Source organism: Phocoena phocoena, chromosome X (genome assembly GCF_963924675.1).
Source record: "Phocoena phocoena chromosome X, mPhoPho1.1, whole genome shotgun sequence".
Lineage (NCBI taxonomy): Eukaryota > Metazoa > Chordata > Mammalia > Artiodactyla > Phocoenidae > Phocoena > Phocoena phocoena.
The window spans coordinates 76,292,749-76,315,486 of NC_089240.1; positions in this window are offsets into that span (position 1 = coordinate 76,292,749).

Consider the following 22,738-nt stretch of genomic DNA (forward strand, 5'->3'; position numbering starts at 1 on the left):
TGCAATCCCTATCAAACTTCCAATGGCATTTTTCACAGAACTAGAACAAAAAACTTCACAATTTGCATGGAAACACAAAAAAACCCGAATAGCCAAAGCAATCTTGAGAAAGAAAAATGGAGCTGGAGGAATCAGGCTCCCTGACTTCAGACTATGCTACAAAACAACAGTAATCAAGACAGTATGGTACTGGTACAAAAACAGAAAGATAGGTCAATGGACCAGGATAGAAAAACCCACGCACATATGGTAACCTTATCTTTCATAAAGGAGGCAAGAATATACAATGGAGAAAAGACAGCATCATCAATAAATGGTGCTGGGAAACTGGACAGCTACATGTAAAATAATGAAATTAAAACACTCCCAACACCATATACAAAGAAAATCTCAAAATGGATTAAAGACCTAAATGTAAGTCCAGACACTATAAAACTCTTAGAGGAAATCGTAGGCAGAACACTCTATGATATAAATCACAGCAAGATCCTTTTTGACCCACCTGCTAGAGGAATGGAAATAAAAGCAAAAATAAACAAATGTGACCTAATGAAACTTAAAAGCTTTTGCACAGTAAAGGAACCCTTAAACAAGACAAAAAGACAACCATCAGAATGGGAGAAAATATTTGCAAATGAAGCAACTGACAAAGGTTTAATCTCCAAAATTTACAAGCAGCTCATGCAGCTCAATATCAAAAACACAAACAATCCAATACAAAAATGGGCAAACGACCTAAATAGACATTTCTCCAAAAAAGATATACAGATTGCTAACTAGAACATGAAAGGATGTTCAGCATCACTAATCATTAGAGAAATGCAAATAAAAACTACAATGTGTTATCACCTCACACCGGTCAGAATGGCCATCATCAAAAGCTTCTACAAATGATAAATGCTGGACATGGTGTGGAGAAAATGGTACCCTCTTGCACTGTTGGTGAGAATGTAAATTGATAGAGCCTCTGTGGAGAACAGTATAGAGGTTCCTTAAAAAAACTAAAAATAGAATTACCATATGACCTAGTAATCCCATTACTTGGCATATACCCTGAGAAAACCATAATTCAAAAAGAGTCATGTACCACAATGTTCATTGCAGCTCTATTTACAATAGCCAGGACATGGAAGCAACCTCAGTGTCCATCAACAGATGAATGGATAAAGAAGATGTGGCACATATATACAATGGAATATTACTCAGCCATAAAAAGAAAAGAAATTGAGTTATTTGTTGTGAGGTGGATGGACCTAGAGACTGTCATACAGAGTGAAGTAAATCAGAAAGAGAAAAAACAATACAGTAAGCTAACACATATATATGGAACCCAAAAAACAAACAAAAAAATGGTTCCAAAGAACCTAGGGGCAGGACAGGAATAAATACTCAGTTGTATAGATGTAGTGAATGGACTTGAGGACATGGGGAGGGGGAAGGGTAAGCTGGGACAAAGTGAGAGAGTGGCATGTACATATATTCACTACCAAATGTAAAATAGATAGCTAATGGGAAACAGTCACATAGCACAGGGAGATCAGCTCGGTGCTTTGTGTCTACCTAGAGGGGTGGGTTATTGAGGGTGGGAGGGAGACTCAAGAGGGAGGGGATATGGGCATATATGTATACGTATAGCTGATTCACTTTGTTAAACAGCAGAAACTAACACAGCACTGTAAAGAAATTATACTCCAATAAAGGTGTTTAAAAAAAACAGAGTACCTTATTTGAAATACTTCATGATGTTGAGACAAGAGGAATAGACATATAAAATTTCATTTATAAAGATCTAAACCTAGAATCTTCCATTCTTATTCCTTGTGGTAAACAGAAAAATATTTACTTTATCTTTAAATGGAAAAAAAAGGACAGGACTGATAATATTAAGAATGAATGTTTCTTTGGCTGGAGGCAGTATAAAAGGGAAGAATATTTACACATGGGAATTAAAGGACATTTGTTTCTGTTACACTTCTGTAGGATGATAAGCCAATATGTAATAAGTTTAATCATATATTTTGACATATTTGAGTGAGATATTTATATATGGGATATCAAAATAAAAATAATTTATACATACTCAAATTCTACAACTTACCCACAATTTATGCTGTATTAAATATTATAAAGGCAATATTTGCCTTATTATTTAGTTCTTACTGAGGCTTAAAATTCTTTTTTCATTCAATACACATTTTTGAAGAACAACTATGTCCTAGGGACTCTGCTAGGCATTCAGGGTATACATAAAAATAAGACACCCTTTCCCAATTTAGAAATTTCACAATATAGTAGGAGAGATGTACATAAACAATTTATCATAATCCTATTAGATAACTATTATATTAGAAATATTTGTCAAGTGCTATAGGAATTGACTGAAAATTCACCCATGTATTACAAAATTCAAAGACACTGAAGAGAAGCACTTCACATGAATGCACTTCAAATACATATCATAGCTCTGGTCATGACAATTACTCAATTTAATGTTACTCTCACACCTTAACCTTCCCTTCAAGGAACACATGTGCAAAAACAAAATGTAGTGCTCATTTAAAATATCAAATTGACTCTATTTCTGCCTTGCAAACTTGTTCACCTGTACCATGTAGAGAACAAGCGTATGGACACCAATGGGGGAAAGCTGGGGTGTGGTGGTGTTGGTGGGATGAACTGGGAGATTGGGATTGACATATACACTAACATGTATAAAATAGATAACTGATAAGAACCTGCTGTATAAAAAAATAAAATATCAAATTGAAATACATTTTGGTTATTTTCCACCAGTAGACTTATTTGATGCTCATGTTCTTTCAAGAAACAGCAGCCAAAATATGGTCAAACATATGAGAGATTTATTAGGGTAAATTCCTGGAGGGAGGGAAAGAACCTGGAGAGGTTGGGAATGCTGTCAGACCATGATGTAGGTTTGACTCTCCTGAAGAAGAGCGGGAAGGATAGAAGATTGTATAAAAATTTTGTAGGCTGAGGTGCACATTCTAAGAATGTTCATCATTGCCAATTCAGAGTACTCAAGCCAAAGTCAATCTGCAGAGCAGTTGCCCCTATGAGGAGTCTCAGTTCTCTGAGGTACCCGTCTACCTTAGTAAACCTGCTCATCAACTGACAGCAGTTCATGGGTAATGTGGCTTCAGAGCACAGTACTTGGAGCTTTGAGCCAATCATATCCTGCAGTTGGAAATCTGAGAGATGTATTTTCTTATTTGTTACAATCCCTTTCATGCAACTAATTAAAATGTATACAGAAGCAAAGTAATAGTTACTTAAGGAAGAGGCACCCTTACTTTCCCATTTTATACTATTAATACCCTTCTTTGATATAGAGGTTGTTTAGTGATATGTTGCATTTTTTGTCTGTTGTTTGTGTTATCAGAAACATCAGTGTCTTTCACTTTTGTATATTTTGTCCTGAATGCAAATAAGGATTACTAAACCATCTCTAACATTTTGTAGTTCCATTAATTCTTTTTTACTTTTAGGTGGCAAATTTTGAACATACACAAAAGTTATAGAGTAGATAAAATCAGAAGTTAATTATTTAGAAAACAAAACTAAAACATAACATTATAAACCATTTATTTTAAACAATGAAAAAGTTTTGTAGTAAAGACTAAGCAATTGTTTTTAGAATTGACATCAAAACAATGTTCCATAACAGGAAAAAATTATAAATAAGACTTCATAAAAATGAAAAATTTTTGACCTGATAAATGTAAGTGACAAACTATGAGAAAATAATAGCAAACCACAAATTTGATAAAGGACTGCTTTCTATAATTTGTAAAGAACTCCTACAGTTCAACTAAAAAGATGTCCAATTACAAAATGAGCAAAAGACAAGAGGAGACATTTAGCCAGAGAAGATACAGAGATGGCAAATAAACATATGTAAAGATATTTAATGTTATTAGCCATCAATGAAAGGCAAATTAAGGTCACAATGGGATATCAATATACATCTATGAGAATAGTAAAAATAAAATATAGTGTCAGTAACAAATTCTGGAAATGATATAGATAAATGGGATCACCTTACATGACTAATGGGAAGATCAAATGTCTCAGATGGCAGATAGAAACTGGCATACTCTACTCTAAATGCTTGGGCATCACAGAGAACAAAAGTATTGAGGGGCATATTGCTGTTTCAGAGAACCTATGGCACAGCAGAGAAAACCAGAAGAAGTAAGAGATTATGAGCTTCTGAAAAAAGGAACCATCAAATCTCTCTAACTAGGAGCTTACATGCACAAGTCCCAGAGAAGACAAATCTATAGAAAAGGATTGAGAGGCCCCCAGAATCAAGAGCCAAGCTGATTGATGAAGGTCTTTCCCTATAGAAAGCCAATACATAAAGACTGGGAAAGTTTTTGTTGTTTTCTTTTGGTTTCTTTTTTTAATGTGTGGATACTAACACAAAGTGACAAGGAAAATGAAGAAACAGGGGAAAATGGTCCAATCAAAGGAACAAAATAAATGTCCAGAAACCAACCTCCTCCCCCAAAAAACACCCAGAAGTATATGAATTACCAGACAAATAATTCAAAATAGCCATCAAAAAGATGCTCAATGAGCTCTGGAAAATGATGCATGTACAAAATGAGAATTTCAACAAAGAGATAGAAAATATTAAAAAGAAGCAAATAGCTAAATAAAAATGAGCTATCAAGCCATGAAAAGACATGGAAGAACCTTAAAGGTATATTACTAAGAGAAAGAAGCCAATCTGAAATGGCTACATACTATATTATTCCAACTATATAACATTCTAGAAAAGGCAAATCTATGGAGACAGTAAAAATATCAGTGTTTACTAAGGAGTGTGTGTGTGGGAGAAGTGATGAATGGGCAGGGCACAGAGAATTTTTAGGGCTGTGAAAATACTATAAATGATACTATAATGACACATATATGTCAGTATACATTCATCCAAACTACAGAATGTACAAAACCAAGAGTGAACCATAATGTAAACTATGGACTTTGGGTGATTATGATATGTCAATGTAGGTTAATCAACTTTAACAAAATGTACTATTCTGCTGGGGGTGGATTGTTTACAGGGGGTGTTATGCATGTGTGGGGGCTGGGGGGTGCTTATGCATGTGTGGGGGAAGAGGGCACATGGGAAATATTTGTACCTTCCTCTAAATTTTTCTGTGAATCCTAAATTGCTCTAAAAAATTCCAAAGCCTTAATTAAAAAAAAAAAGAACTAAATAGAAATTTTGGAATGGAAGAACACAAAATCTGAACTGAAAAATTCACTAGAGGGGTTCAACAGCAAATTTCATCAAGCAAAAGAAAGAATCAACAAACTCAAAGACAGATCATTTGAAATAATACACTCAGAAAAGCAAAAAGAAAAAAAGATGGAAAAAGAGTTTAAAAAGTCTAAGGGACTTAAGGAATGTCATTTAATGATGCATTATGAGATTCCCACCAGGAGAGAGAAACAGGAAAGGGAAGGAAATATTATCTAAAGAAATAATGTCTGAAAACCTCCCTAATGTGAGGAAGGAGCTGAGCAACCAGATTCAATAAACTTAATAAGCCCCCAAAGTATGAAATCCACATGGAGAAAATTAAAATCAAATTGTGAAGAGTCAAATATAAAAAGAATTTTGAAAGCAGCCAGAGAAAAGTGACTTGTCACACAGAAAGAATCCTCCCATAAGACCATCAGTGGATTTTTCCACTAGAAACCTTGAAGTCTGGAATGGAGTGCTACATTCAAGCTGCTGAAAAATAAGATACCCACAAAGAATAATATACCCAGTAATTGTTCTTTGAAAATGAAGGAGAGATAAAGACTTTCCCAAACAAAAGCTAAGGTCATCATCATTGGATATGCCTTACAACAAATGTTAAGGGAATTCTTCAAGTTGTAAGAAAATGACACTAAAGCTCAACTTGGAAGAATATAAAAGTGTAAAGCTCACTGGTAAAGGCAAATATACAGACAACTACAGAATACTCTAATAATATAACAATGGTGTGTAAATCACTTTTAATTCAGGTATAGAAGTTAAAAGACAAAAGTATAAAAAATCAATAACTATAACAATATGTTAATGGATGCACAATATAAAAAGTTGTAATTCAAGACATCAATGACAAAGTGAGGGAAGGGAGAAGGAAAAGTGTATAGTATTTGTATTATCAGCTTAAAAGTGATTGTTGTAAATAAAAGATATTTTATGTAAGCGCATGGTAACCACAAAAAAGTACCCATAAAAGATAAACAAAGGAATAAAAGCAGATCATTTTTAAAAAATCAACAAAATGCAAACAAAGAGAGCAAGAGAGGAAAGAAGACCAAAAGACAAAAAGCTACAAGACAGAAAGAAAACACTAATAAAATTGCAATAGTAAATCCTTCTCTACAGATAATTTACTTTAGGTGTAAATGAATTACATTCCCCAATCAAAAGATATAGAGTGGCTTAATGAATTATAAAGCAATGACAACAGCAAAAGCAACAAGGTCTTACTATATTTTGTCTACAGGGGACTCACGTTAGATTTAAGGACCCATGCAGGCTGAAAGTGAAAGGATAGAAAATGATATTCCTTGGAAATGGTAAACAAAAGAAAACATGGGTGACCCTACTTACACTAGACAAAATAGTTTTTAAATCAGTAACTCTCACAAGAGACCAAGAATGACATTATACAATGATAAAAGTGTCAACTCATCAGGAAGATATAACAATTCTAAATATATATACATAAGCAAATTCAAAGTACCTAATTATGTGAAGCAAACATTGACAGAACTAAAGGGAAAATTAAACAGAAACAATGATACTTGGGTATTTCAATACCTCACTTTTAATAATGGATAAAACATTGAGACAGAAGATCAACAAGGAAACAGAGAACTTGAGCAACACTATAGACAAAATGGATCCAACAGACATATATAGAATATTCCACACAACTACAGCAAAATACGCATTCTTTTTATACATATATAGAAATTCTCCAGGATGGATCACATGTTAGATTACAAAACAGGTCTTAAAAAATTTACAAAGACTGAAATTGTACCAACTATTTTTCAGACCAGAAAGGAATGAAATTAATAATTGATAGCAGAAGGAAAACTGCAAAATTCACAAATATGTAGAAATTAAACAAAACACTCCTGAATAACCAGTGAATCAAATAAGAAATCAAAGGGGGAATTAGAATATATCTTGAGGGAAACTAAAATGAAAGCATAACATATCAAAACTTACAGGAAGCACAAAAGAAGTACTAAGAGGGAAATTTATCATGATAAATGTCTATATTAAAAAGAAAGAATGATTTCAGATAAAGAATCTAAATAATAATTCAAGGGACTAGAAAAAATAAAAAAGAACTGAGCCCAAATATATCAGAAGGAAGGAAATAGTTAAGACTAGAGTAGAAATAAACAAAATAGAGAATAGAAAACAATAGAAAAAATCAATGTAACTGAGTTGGATTTCTGACAATATCAGTAAAATTGACAAAAAATTAGATAGGCTAAGAAAACAGGGGAGAAGAACCAAATTTAAGAAATCAGAAATGAAAGAGGAGCCATTCCAAATGATGTCAGAAATAAAAATAATCATAAGAGATTATTGTGAACAACTAAACATCAAAAAATTGGATAATCTAAGAGGAATGAATAAATTCCTCAAAACATGCAGGCTATCAAGACTGAATAATGAAGAAAGAGAAAATCTGAACAGAACCATAACTAGTAAGGAGATTGAACCAGTAATCAAAAGCCTTCTAATGATGAAAAGCCCAGGACCAGATGATTTCACTGGTGAATTCTATCAAATGTTTAAAGGATAATAAATAGCAATAATTTCAAAACTCTTCCAAAAATTGAAGAGAAGGTAATACATCCAAACTCATTTTGTGAGGCCAGCATTACCCTAATTACAAAATCAAAGACACTACAAGAAAAGAAACCTATACATCAATATTCCTGATGAACATAGATGCAAACATTCTCAACAAAATACAAGCAAACCAAATTCAACAGCATATTAAAAGGATCAATCATCAAGAATAACAGGGAAAAGTTCTTGGAATGCAAGGATGTTTCAACACATGAAAATAAGTTGATGAGATTTACCACATTAACAGAACAAAGTTTTAAAATCACGTGATTATGTCAACAGATACCAAAGAAAGTTGACAAAATTTAGTAACGTTTCATGATAAAAAGACTCAACAAAATCACAGCAAGATCCTTTTTGACCCACCTCCTAGAGAAATGGAAATAAAATAAAAAATAAACAAATGGGACCTAATGAAACTTCAAAGCTTTTGCACATCAAACGAAATCATAAACAAGACCAAAAGACAACACTCAGAATGGGAGAAAATATTTGCAAATGCAGCAACTGACAAAGGATTAATCTCCAAAATTTATAAGCAGCTCATGCAGCTCAATAACAAAAACCAAACAACACAATCCAAAAATGGGCAGAATACCTAAGTAGACATTTCTGCAAAGAAGATATACAGATTGCCAACAAACACATGAAAGGATGCTCAACATCACTAATCATTAGAGAAATGCAAATCAAAACTACAATGAGGTATCACCTCACACCAGTCAGAATGGCCATCATCAAAAAATCTACAAACAATAAACGTTGGAGAGGGTGTGGAGAAAATGGAACATTCTTGCACTTCTGGTGGGAATGTGAATTGGTACTGCCTCTATGGAGAACAGTATGGAAGTTCCTTAAAAGACTACAAATAAAACTACCATATGACCCAGCAATCCCACTACTGGGCATATACCCTGAGAAAACCATAATTTAAAAAGAGTCATGTACCAAAATGTTCATTGCAGCTCTATTTACAATAGCCTGGAGATGGAAACAACCTAAGTGTCCATCATCAGATGAATGGATAAAGAAGATGTGGCACATAAAATCAATGGAATATTACTCAGCCATAAAACGAAATGAAATTGAGTTATTTGTAGTGAGGTGGATAGACCTAGAGTCTGTCATACAGAGTGAAGTAAGTCAGAAAGAAAAAGGCAAATACTGTATGCTAACACATATATATGGAATTTAAGAAAAAAAATGTCATGAAGAACCTAGGGGTAAGACAGGAATAAAGACACAGACCTACTAGAGAATGGACTTTAGGATATGGGGAGGGCGAAGGGTAAGCTGTGGCAAAGAGAGACAGAGGCATGGACATATATACACTACCAAACGTAAGGTAGATAGCTAGTGGGGAGCAGTCCCATAGCACAGGGAGATCAGCTCAGTGCTTTGTGACCGCCTGGATGGGTGGGATAGGTTGTGTGGGAGGGAGGGAGACGCAAGAGGGAAGAGATATGGGAACATATGTATATGTATAACTGATTCACTTTGTTATAAAGCAGAAACTAACACACTATTGTAAAGCAATTATACTCCAATAAAGGTTTTAAAGAAACAAAAAAAACTTAACCAAGGCAGGTAAAAAACTGTATATTGAAGGCTACAAAACATTAATGAAAGGAATGAAATAAAACAGAAATAAATGGGAAAACATCCCTTGTTCATGGATCAGCAAACTTAATATTGTTAAAATGTCCATACTACCCAAGCAATCTACAGATTCAATGCCAATCTGCACCAAAATTTCAATGTCATTTTTTTCAGAAATATAAAAAGCAATTCTGAAATTCATATAGAATCAGAAAGACCCAAAATAGACAAAACCATCCTGAGAAAGAATAACAAAGCTGGAGGCATTGCACATCCTCATTTCAAAATATCTTATGAGCCTATAGTAATTAAAACACTATGATACTGGCATAAAACCAGACACATAGATCAATGGAACAGAATCAAGAACCCAGAAATAAACTCACACAAATTCTTTCAACTACTTTTTGACAAAGATTCCAAGAACATTCAATAAAGAAAGGATAATCTCTCCAATAAATGATGTTGTGACAACTGGATGTCTGTGTGTAAAAGAATGAAATTGAAAAAAAAAGAATGAAATTGGATGCTTATCTTATAACAGACACAAAAATGAAGTCAAAGTGGAACAAGACTAAAATGTAAGGCTTGAAACCATAAAGTTCCCAGGAGAAAGCAGAGAGGAAAACCTTCTTTATATTGGTCTTGGCAGTGATTTCTTGGATGTGATGCCAAAAGCACAGGCAACAAAAGCCTACATAGGTAAGTGGGGTTACATCAAACAAAAAAGTTTATGCATGGCAAAAGACACAATTAATAAAATGAAAAGGCAATTTGTACAATGGGGAAAATATTTGCAAACCATTTATCTGATGAAGGGTTAATATCCACAATATATAAGGGACTCTTAAAACTCAATGGCAAAAATCAAATAACACCATTAAAAAATGGGAAAAGTGTGTGAATAGACAGTTCTCTAAAGAACACATTCAAATGGTCAACTCATATGAAAAGGTGCTTAATATCACTATTCTTCAGGGAAATGCAAATCAAAACCACAATGAAACATCACCTCACACCTGTTAGGTTGGCTATTTTGTTTTAAAAGATTTTTTTGATGAGGATAATTTTTAAAGTCTTTATTGAATTTGTTACAATATAGCTTCTGTTTTAATTTTTGGTTTTTTGGCCATGAGGCATGTGAGATCTTGTCTCCCCAAACAGAGATAGAACCCACACCCCCTGCATTGGAGGCAAAGTCTTAACAACTGGACTGCCAGGGAAGTCCCAGGTTGGCTATTATTTAAAAAACAAAATATATCAACTGTTGGAGGATGTTGAGAAAAGACAACCCTTGTATAATGTTGGTGGGAATGTAAATTAGTGCAGCCACTATGGAAAGCAATATGGAGAGTCCTGAAAAAATTAAAAATAGAACTGCCATATGACCTAATAATCCTCTTTCTGGGTATATATCCAAAAGATCTTGAAGAGGCATCTGAACTCTCATTTTCACTGCATTATCCACACTAGGTAAAACATGGATGCAACCTAAATGTCCATCAATGAATGAATGGATATAGAAGACAATATATGTGTGTGTATACACACACATACCCAAAGGCATATTATTCAGCCTTACAGTAGAAAGAAATCCTGCCATTTGTAATAACATGGATGAACCTGGAGGATATTATCCTAAGTGAAATAAGCCAGACACAGAACATGATATTGCTTATATGAGGAATCTAAAATAGTTAAACTCATAGAAGCAGATTGTAGAATAGGGGCTGGAGGAAAGGGGAAATGGGAAGTTGCTGTTCAATGTATATAAAATTTCAGTCATGCAAGATGAAAAAGTTTTAAAGGTATGTTGTATAACACTATGCTTATAGTTTAAAATGCTGTAATGGGTATGCAGTATCTATCTATACTATTTCTTACAGTTGCTTGTGAATCTTCAATTATCTCAAAATAAAAATATTAAGTTAAAAAGTCATAAGCTATTAAATTAGTAGTTTAGTAAAGATCAGGTTGTAAATGGAACGAAAGAGAGAAAAAAAGATATAATGAGTGGAGTTGAGCAGGATATACTAAATGATAAGGAGATTATGGTCTGAAAGGGGTAAGTCTAAGTACAGGAAATAAAAGCTGAAAGAATATGATGCCATGTGATCTTGTTTGTTGGTGATTGTTGTATTTTGGGGACAGGTGCTTTCCAAGATAGTATGTGTAAGAGTTGACCAGCTGAAGTAAAATAATTGTGAGGTTGAGGAGCTGAATGAGCTATCAACATGGATGTTAAATTGTCTGAATATGATAACAAATGAGAGAATAGAGATGAAGGACACAATAAAATTCTGGTGCGATTTTTCACTCAACAGAAATGAATTTATGCATGTATTCTATTCTATTTAGTGCAACACTATTTTTATTTTTTTAAGCATATACATTGTTTTAGTTTGTTTTTTGGAAGTCCAAACAAGCAACATGGCAAGACACAGCTGATTTTCAAAATCTACATTTATGACATTTGGTTTATAGTGCATTCCTTGGAGGTATATTCTTAACAGTTTGCAAACTAATCAAAGAACTGCAGTAATACATGGCTTTTTTCAAAATTTGGATTCTAGTTAACTAAGAATATTTGAGAACATGGGTCAAACATAATTGTAGAAAAAATATTTTTGATTTAGTGAAGCATTTATATATACATATATGTTTATATATACATATATATTTAAAATCGCCCTTTACTCAGTATTCCTTAAACTAGAAAACACCCAACCAATTAGAAGAGGAGCAAATAATGATGAGGATTCTTTTCTTTTTCTTTTTCATTTTTTTTAACAATGTGGATTATAAGAGCTATCTATCTGTTTATTGATTTCTCGGCACATTTTAGTGGGTCATAATTTGAAAGACACTTCACTGCTCTTTACATTTGTCTCACCTTAGGGAAGTCATAGGCATCTGCTTGCATCTTACTGCTTTGAAGCAAAAAGGAAAAACAGAATTAGCCAATTGTAAGAAGTATCTTGGACAATTAAAATAGAACAACCAGAATGAATTATTTGTCAAGCTACTTAATGAGTAACAAAACACCTCCTTTAATTAACTTATGCATTCTTTCAACAAATGTTGTTGAATATTTACTATGCTATAGGTACAACAGTATACCAAACAGACAAAAAAATATTTTACTTTCATATAGCTTACACTCTAATACAGGAAAATTCATTCATAAAGATTTTAAATAATGACACAGTATACCACTGAATTTATGTAGATATTTTAGGCAGTATGAAATATGGTAGTTAAAAAAATAGGAGTGTGTACTTTGAAGCAAACAGAGAAAACTCTGTGAAAGAAGTGAGATTTACCTGGGCCTTTAAAGGAATATCGAATCTTTTTTTTCTGGTTATAGTTTTTAGTTAATATGCTGGAAATAAATTCATAAATGGTTTCACTGTGCTTTCCAAGATTATTAACAGATAGTGCACAATGAAATAATCTAATCTAAAAGTTCACTAAGGTGTGTGAAAAAATGCAATTTTTTGCTAATTGTCATTCTGGCTGTACTGTGACCTCTTCAAAAGTAAAGGTCTCCTCTAATTCATATATGCATTCCCCCCAGCCCCCGCTGGCACATATTAGGCACTCAGATATTTGTTAAATTAAGTTTATTTTCTTCCTTGTTCAGAAAAATTTTTTCAATCTAAGGCTAAGACTTTTTGATAGAAAAAAACTGAATCATTTCCCATGTACTTTCTTCTCTAAAGAATTGCCTAACTCAGAGTCCAGATCATTTATTTTCCTTATTTTAGTTAAATGTCAAATGTATAGATGAAATACTTGAATCATTTCATGACTTTGAATTTCTTGTTCAATAATCTTCACATTTCACTCTAAGGTACTAACCAAGCATCAGGAGAATAAAAAGACCCGGCACTATAGGTATTCATGGAGCAAGAACAGAATCATAACACTAGGTCCTCTTTGAGGAAGGCAGTAAACTCTCACTTGAGATTTATTCTTTTTCTAACTGCGCTGAATGCCCTCTAGCCAATATTTCACAACTCTCAATTTAATCAAAGTTTAACTTCCATCATCTGGGAAATTTCAGAATGTGTTCTGCAATGGGTTTGGGGAGCTAAGAAGCACAGAAATTATCCTCATCACCATTACCAAAGAATTGTGAAATCATAGCATCAGAATGCACTGCAAGAAGTTATCTAGATCTCTAGACAACTCTATGCCTCCTATTTTTCACTCCTTGCAGAATCAATCAACACCTACCCACGATTTTCATAACAGATGTCTAGGTGACCTGGGACTTGAGCTACTCAAAAGTCACTAACATTTTGTAAGGAGTTACTTACTAAAGCAAAGCTTGCTAATAGGAAGAGTTATCAAAATCCACAGTCAAGATAGGTCAAAATCGCAAGCTCTCTCAGTGTGTTGCCTGCAGATACTTCCCTGTAACATTGTTGTAAGAGAGATTGTTAGCGTTGTGCTAAATAAATTATATATGAGTGTCACAACATTTTTCTATAACACACACACACACACACAAACACACACCCCTCCCCTTGGTTTTTACCACTCTACTAGGAATAAATATATATTCTCTGCTATGGTGGGAGAAAATACCTTTCATGTAAGAATCCTTTACCTGCTAATTAAGAATCAAGTCATTCCTTGAATGTTTCCAAGTATAAAAATATACAGTTTTACCTGGCCATGTTAGCAGATTGATAAAGCAGAAGCAGAATCCTTTGCTGCAAAGTAACAGATTCATCTGATTTGTGCTAAAGGAGTAAGTTGAATTTCACCAGTATATGAAGAATAGGTTATACCTTACTCTGTGCAGAAACAATGAGAGCAAGTCTTGATGTCTAATTGAATCATATTTAATCTTAGGCAATTTTATCTGAGGGACTTGAGGTCTAATTACCTAGATCCTTGATCTGTATGTAAACTATAAATTATAATACCTATCTATAATGGATACTGAGTACACAGTTCATGGCACATAGGCATTGAATAAAAAATTACTATTCATTTTATGTTCATATCATCACAGTAGGCAAAAAAATGTTATGACAAGCTTTATTTTTATTTTTTTGTGTATGTGATAATTTTAAAAAGTGGATGTTACTCCCTTTTCTAGCTCTTATCTCTTTCTCACACTCATTAGTTCTAACCCCAAAGCTAACAGAGTCATTTTGATTAATCATAAAAACATTGCTTTAAGAACCCCTTACTATTAGTTGAAATAAAAATATCAAAGCATACAACTTTCCAATCTGAGAATTTGAGTTATAAAATCAAGTGATTTAAATTGATACAGACAAAAGAAAACTTCCTAAGCTGCTAAAACTGTGGAGGAGTTGAACCTTGGCCTTAGTTTTGGAAATCAAACAATTGGAAACTTTTCAGTAGGTTTGACTTTTGTATGATCAACTAGATGCTTTTAGAAGAAAAAAATATTTTTTCTATTTTCTTCATTTCATGATCCAAATACATGCTCATGAAGTAGATGTGTTCTACATAGTAATAGGTCATAGAGGCATTGATCAGAGTGCAGGAAATAGGAAAAAATAGAGCATCTAACTACATTTTTATATACCCAAGGTAAATGAGAACTTGATTATGAGAATGGGGGGAACATGATATCATTTTAGACTTTACAAATCTCTTTGATTTAATTTTGTATGAGTCACTGTATTTTATCCTTGACAGATAATAACCCAATCACATCTCTTTTATTATCCTGGGAGGCCTCAGGATTTGGGATATTAAAAATAGAGAAAGTATAAAAAACCTGGTAAGTAGATGCAAACCCCCTAATGGTTTAGCTTGTCACTTTTTTTCTCTTTCCTGTCTGAGACACAGAGATGCAACTATATGCATTATCAAAAAATTAAATCAAAAATTAAAACATCAGGGAGTCTGAATGTCTGCTTCCAGTGACACAACACTTAGTCAATATTGTTTGGTTTTGCTTAGGGAGCCTGTGTTTCCCTGCACTTTGTAACCATCTCTGTGTCAAATTACATCTAAAATAGAAAGAGACCATATGAAAGGAATGTTTGGTAAAGTGAGCAATGCATCTTGGAACCTCCTTCTCAAGTTCCATTTAATCTGATCATCAATAAAATATACACTATGCATCTTTATTCTTAATCATTACTCATTCTCCTCCTCCACCTCTACATCCAATTGATCTTTTACTATACTTTTTAAAGGAAACACAGCTGTTATGATTGATGAAGGTGAAAAGATTTTCAGTTACATTGAAAATAACAGGACTTCCCTGTTGGCACAGTGGTTAAGAATCCGCCTGCCAATGCAGGGGACACAGGCTCCATCCCTGGTCCGGAAAGATCTCACATGCCATGGAGCAACTAAGTCCTTGTGCTCTAGAGCCCATGTGCCGCAACTACTGAGCTCACGTGCCGCAACTACTGAGTCCAAGTGCCACAACTACTGAAGCCCGCATGCCTAGAGCCCGTGCTCTCTGACAAGAGAAGCCACCTCAATGAGAAGTCTGCACACCACAATGAAGAGTAGCCCCCACTCTCCACAACTAGAGAAAACCTTCACACAGAAAGAAATAACGCAGCCAAAAGTAAATAAATAAATTTATTTTTTAAAAAAGAAAATAACATATAAATGCAGAAAGTTTAAATGATTCTTAAAACAGGATTTATGATTTCAATTGGGAAAGAAATAACAGTAACAATGTCAAGGTGACAACTGAGAAAAAGTTTTTTAACCTAAGGGGTGCTTGAACAACATGAAAAGATATTCAAACAAAAAGTTCAATCTCCATCCGACTTGTGATTTTTAGTGGAGCAAACCACTAATCCCCAAGTAAAGAAGAGGCACTGCTGAGCATTTGGAAATGTATTGGCTGTCTCATTTATCTATGTGCTTCCAGTTAGCATCATTCCACGATGTTTTCATAAAAAAGAGGAAGAGAAATATTGTCATGACCTTTGCACCCAAAATACATATTTCTGAGGATCAGTCTGACCAGAATAGTGAAATAGTGAATGACTTTCACTACCCTGTTTTAAAATGTATACAATACATATATGAACCGCACTTGAATTCCTGTTCAATCATTAAAATCTGACATCAAGAGGTAGAATCTTTCCCCTTAGTTCAGGAGTTCTTTCTGGATAACTGACTTGCCCTACAGATTTCCAGTGATTAACCAATGAAAGAGGAAAAGAGATGTCACAACTAGTTATCTCTGTTATCAAAGAAGAAAGATAAATTCTCCTCAATTTTACTTCAGCTGAATAAACTTTATTTTGGGATTTTCCTCCCTCCTTCCACTAATATTTTCCTTGCTTCCTTCCTTCCTTCCTTGCTTCCTTCCTGCCTTCAGCACTTATTGAGTACCTCCTTGATATCAAGCATTGTGACAGGAGAAGGAGGAATAAGCAATGGGGAGCCTAAATGAGCACAGTGTTTCATGTAGCTGACCATCTTGTTAGGGGAAATGACATTAATAAAATTATGACACCAATAAATATAAAATTAGAGCTGTGAAAACTGGTATGAAGGAGAGCAAGATAGTGTTGTGGGAACATATAATAGGAATTTAACCTAGTCAGAAAGCCCAGGGAAGGTTTCCTCAAGGAAATTTTACTGGAGTCTAGAAACAAAGGAGAAGTACAAGTTAAATAGGTAAAGAAGAGAAGGGATATTCAGTAGAGTGCAAACCCAGTGAAGGAGAGAGCCTGACTTAGAGGGGTCAGGGTGAAGGAAGCCATGAAGTACAGTACTTAACTATAAAGAACAGCTGGTGGAATATATAAAGAGTTAGGGGAAATATACTGAAGTGAAAACTGAGTCTAAAATAGATGTGAAACACAGTGATTTAAAAATCAGTTTTATAAAATCAATCTTAGTAATTATTTGTGCAAATATTTTAACATTTGCATTTCATTGTTATTGAACCATTTCTGTGATTATGCATGATTATTCAATAAATACTGTCTAGACAGTGTGAGCCATCTGTTTAAAATTAAAGGTTGGATAGATATTCCTAACTTATCAACTAAATGTTTCATTTTCATACATACACATTCACACACACACACACACCATACACATTCATATGTCGATTTAGGAGATGAGTAACAGGTTTTATAATTATTTCCATGGTATTACTTGTTAATTAATTATCTATCCAATATCCCTTGCTCTTGTGCTATTTCTATTCCAACTTTCCAATTAAAACAATGTTAAAGAATGTGTAAGTAAACAAATATTTATTGGCAGCTTAAACTTGTCTTAATTAGCATGAAGAAATACAGTTGTTATAGCTTTTGAATAAAATGGTAAATTAATTTGAGCTAAAAACACATGATAGATCCTTGGAGTGGTAGGCATGTAAAACATAAAACCTTAAATGCAAATTTATAATTTGATTCCAGTCTCACTTTGCAACTTTCCTATTGAGTGCTTGGAAGAACAGCTTCTAGAAGCCTCTGAGGACTCTGTTCCCTCCAAGGGTTGATATAAGAGAGGACTGCAGAATGTGATGGTTTCCCTTACTGTGCTCTAGATGGTTCTTTTCTTTGCATCCCTCTGGGCTTGAGAGTCACAGCTTAAATCTTTCATGTTATTAGACAGTGACTTGAACATGAAATAATCATCTGTCTAAGAGTTTATAATCATATTTAACAATGACTGAATTCAATCACAACTAACCACAAAATCTTTTTTATATTGGGATGTCTTAATGCTCAGCTTCATTTTTAGATTTGATTTATAAATACCGAAGTGTATTTTACCCCATTTCATTGATTTATTATTTTCTGATAACCCCATGTTCATGTTGTAGATGGTTTCATGTAAAAGCGCCAGTGGATGGGTATTAATTCTTATTAGATTTTGGATTTACCACATTTCAAAGGAAATGATATGTTGATCAAAGCAGAAACAAAGTCGCCTTTTAATCCGTAGCATAATAACTAAAAGTATCCTTCACCTTGAAACACTAAGTTTTGAATCACATCCAAAGGAAAATGAATTATAGACTAAAAACTTCTACAAATAAGATTCAAAATATTTTCCCAGATAAATTATTAAGTTGAAAGCTAGCTGGAATAGATGGCTGTCAGACATTTAAGAAGGAGAAAAGAAAATCTAACCATAGAAAGGAAATTTTTAACCAAGGTCTAATTTGCAAGACTAGAAAAGAAAGCCCTAATGCTACAGAAACAACAAGCCAAAAGGTTCTCAGTCAAAATCTATTCCAATTCACAAGATATGTTTTAATCAAGGCCGTTGGCTTGAAGTTTAAATATTACTCTAAATCTTACAGGTTTTTATAGCCATAGATAGGCTATATTCTCCACTACATGAACTTGTCTTTTTATTTTAATATCAATCTTCTAGTTTATGGCTCCCAAGATAAAGAAAAATTTGGACTCTTGAAATAAGGGAAATAATGAGAAAATTACAGTTTGGAGAATATTCTTTAAATACAGCTGATTATGAATTGGTGGGACTGGGTGATTATCTTGCCAGACACATTATTTTGATAGTGTAAACACTACATAGATCATATGTCTGTAAACAATTTAGTTTTTAAATTGTTATTATTCTTATTCTTTTAATGTAATTTAATGATATTGTTTTGTTGGCTTACATACCAATATAATGCATTGTCTGTTTTACGTTTTTTGCTTAAAAGTACATAATGTATATATTTTGCTGCTGTCAAATGTTTTGGTGTGCAAAGCTCCAACTCCAGAGGAGAGAGTGTATCTATAGAGAAACACAATTATTAAATTTGGAATGATTATTTTCATTTTCTCTTTTTTTTTTAGTAGGGAGAAATTCAGGCAGGCTATTTGCTGTCTACATATATATAGATGCTATTTTGAAGTGTTTGTATTGTATAACAGATTAGGAAACTGATGCTCCCATATCAAGAAATTAATATCCATGGTGAAAATTCCAAAAGTCATTTAAACTTGTGTGTAAATATGATAGTCTTTGTATTTTTGGTGTTTTTAATACTTCAAAGAACATGGAAATGTGATCTAAACACTCAAATCAGGGAGAACTAGAGAACTAAATTCTCCAAGAAAGTAATACTTCTAGTTATCTCACATTGTGTTATACCAGAGTTCAAAATTTATCTGTTTTCTATATTAAACCATAAGCTCCTTGAGGATAAGAGTCATATCATATTCACCTTTGAACCTAGAAACTCATGGTAATAAATTAGTTAACATCAAAATTTAACTTCACAACCCATCCCAGTCTGCTCCTTAGTTTGACAGGAAACATTGACATAAGTCCAGTCAATCCTTCTTGTTTTCTTTTTGCTTATTCTCTCTCCATTAAAATTTCTCATAAACAGAAAAAGGGCAAGAATTAATTACATATTTTGGTTCAAATATCAGCTGAGCCAATATGAAAAAAATAACTGCAAATACTCCTTTTCAACTCCTGTTGAGGAGTAGTCTCAGGCAGAATAAGATATTTGATACAACTAACTACTCTTTTTTTTGTCTTAAGCTGTCTCTTGTGTTAGGCTTCCTTGATAACACATTGCCCTGGCTCTTTTCCTGTGTTTTACCATTTGAGGAGTGGCTTCTGTCCTTGACTGCTTGCCTTTTTTTTTTTCCATTTAACGCAAGTGTTCTTTAGGGTTTTATCTTCAGTCCTTTTATCTTACTATCCCTGGATAAATTCATTCACTATTAGTGCTTCAATTACCATCAATATGCTAACAACTCAAAAATCTCAATCCTCCCTCCTCCCAGATCTTGCCACTTAGATTAAGATGAACAAAACCAACTTCAATGGGACATTTTCACTTGGATGTCCTACAGGTTTCTCAAGGTTAAAATAACCAAAATTAATTTCATCATCATAACTTCCTTCCCTAGACCTGTGTTTTCCTGTATCTCATATCCTGATTAATGTCTCACTATGTCAAGTCAGAAACTTAGGAATCATTTCCAATATCTACCTCAACCTCCTCATACCCAACTGATTCAACATCCTTCACATTGTATGTCTTTTCTTCTCCATCCTCAGCACCCGAGGTCAGGGCTTCATATTCTTTTGTCTAGATAAGTGAAATAATTTCATAACTGGTTTTCCCAGATCCAATTTTGCACCTATCCAATGATTTTTATTTGTCCATCAAAGTAATCTGTATATAATGTCCATCTGACAATGTCATTTTCCAGCTTAAAATTTTTCAAAAACTCCCTCCATGACACTTCTCCTGATCTAAGCTTGTGGTAGAAATAACCATTCCTGTCCTTAGAATATCCATTATCATTTTACTATTAAAAAAAAAGAATTATTGTTGTTGGTACATCTGTCTCCTCCACTGGACTGTAATAACTTTATGTTTAGAGACCCTGCCTTGTTTTTCGATTTTGTATCTCCCAGAGAACAGTACTTGTCAAAGCAGTTACTCAATAAATGTTTGACAATAATGTAAATGAAAGAAACAAAACATAGTGATATCAAAATATGCATTAAAAACAATGGATGCAGGCTTAAGCACACTATTTGCTCATATCTTAAAGATCTGCTAATATATGCAAAAAATAAGCTGTATGCTATTTTTAAAAACAACTTAAAATGTACTATATGGTATAAAAGAGCACAAGCTACTGTACACACTGGCCAGCTAGAAGGTGAACACCAGTAATGGCTATAGCTGATATGAAAACTGGTATTGTACTTTAATCTCTAATAGGCAGAAATTGTTGCTGACTCCATTTTATACCTTAACTTTTGTTTCCACTTGTTGACATGAGTTGGGGACTTTTCAATCAGAGAATTATTTTATATTCTCAGATTTCTCTAGATTGGAAACCAATGTAAATAGAAAATTCAAACATTTATGTGAGGAAATTAATTCAGTCTAATATAAAACCAACAAGTAAGCCAGTTATTTTACATAGAATAAATCATGCTAAACTGACTATTTTCTATTTTTCATCCCCCATAAATTCGATGCTGATTATGGGGAACCTGAGGAAACATACTGTATTAGTAAGAAGTAGGAATAAGAAACTGAAGATTGTTTTAGAAAATGAAATCAGAACACACTAACCTGATCAGATCTTCACAATCAAACTGAGAGGATATTGCTCTTCCTCTAGGTGTAAATTCCACTTTCATTTCAGTTATGACCTAAGCTGAAACATGCATTTGGCTTAAAATGATAATACTACTCTCAACGTACTCCCCTTGCTTTGAGAAAATACTTGGGAGGAAGTCTAAGAAAATAATTATAAGTTATACTTGCTTATTAGCTTATGATAATTAGTGATATTCTTAGAAATCTATTTTAAATGTAAACTTTAACATGCTCTCAGATTATCCCAAATGAAATATTAAATTGCTACTATAATTCCAAGGTTTTTCCTTATAGCTTTCTGAAGTGAACATGTGTTTAGCCAATATGTTGTCACTTAAAGACTTTCATTAAACTAGGATGTTTTGAAGGTCATAAGACACTCTATTAGTTATAATTATATTTGTATGTTATCCTTCCATGATTTATAATTATTAGAATGATGCCAGCATGTTCTAGAATGTTTTTAAAAGAGGTCACTTTTATTTCCTGTATTTCATATCCTAGCTTGCATTGTTTCTTACTTTTGGATGCATGGCTGCATGTAATAAGAGCATAGAGGGTTTTTTTTTAAGCCTAAACTTTAGTGGGCACCGGATAGTGCTTGGGGAGAGAAGAAAGATGGGATGCAGGAAGAAAAAACTGGAGGGAGGAAGTTTGTTTAATGAGATGCCACTGGAATCTTACAATGTAGTTTTGCAGTTGGAAGTAAGAATGTATATGATTTGGAATTCTGTAGTGAGTTCAGGTAGAAACTTTGGAGTTATAGGCATAGAAGTGAAGTGTAGACATGGGCATATCTGTGGTTATCCAGGAAGAGGCTAAGGAGTCAAAAGAGCAGGAGGTAAGCCTGGGTCTCTGAACATCATCAATATTTTAGGGATGTACGTGCAGAATTACTTGAAAAGAGAGTAAGACTTTTTTTAAAGCCAGAGAAGTAGAGGAAAACCAGGAGAAAAGGGTGTCAGAGAAGCTGAGGAAGGACAATCTCAAGAAGGAGACAGTGGCCCAAAAGTCTCAAACATCAAAGAGATATGAAATAAGAAAAAGAAAGTGACTGATGCCTTTGAGAATACTGAGCCCTTTGGTAAATTAAGAAGACTTCTTTCAAAGGAATGGTAGGTTTTTTTGGGAATCCAGATGGTTGTATG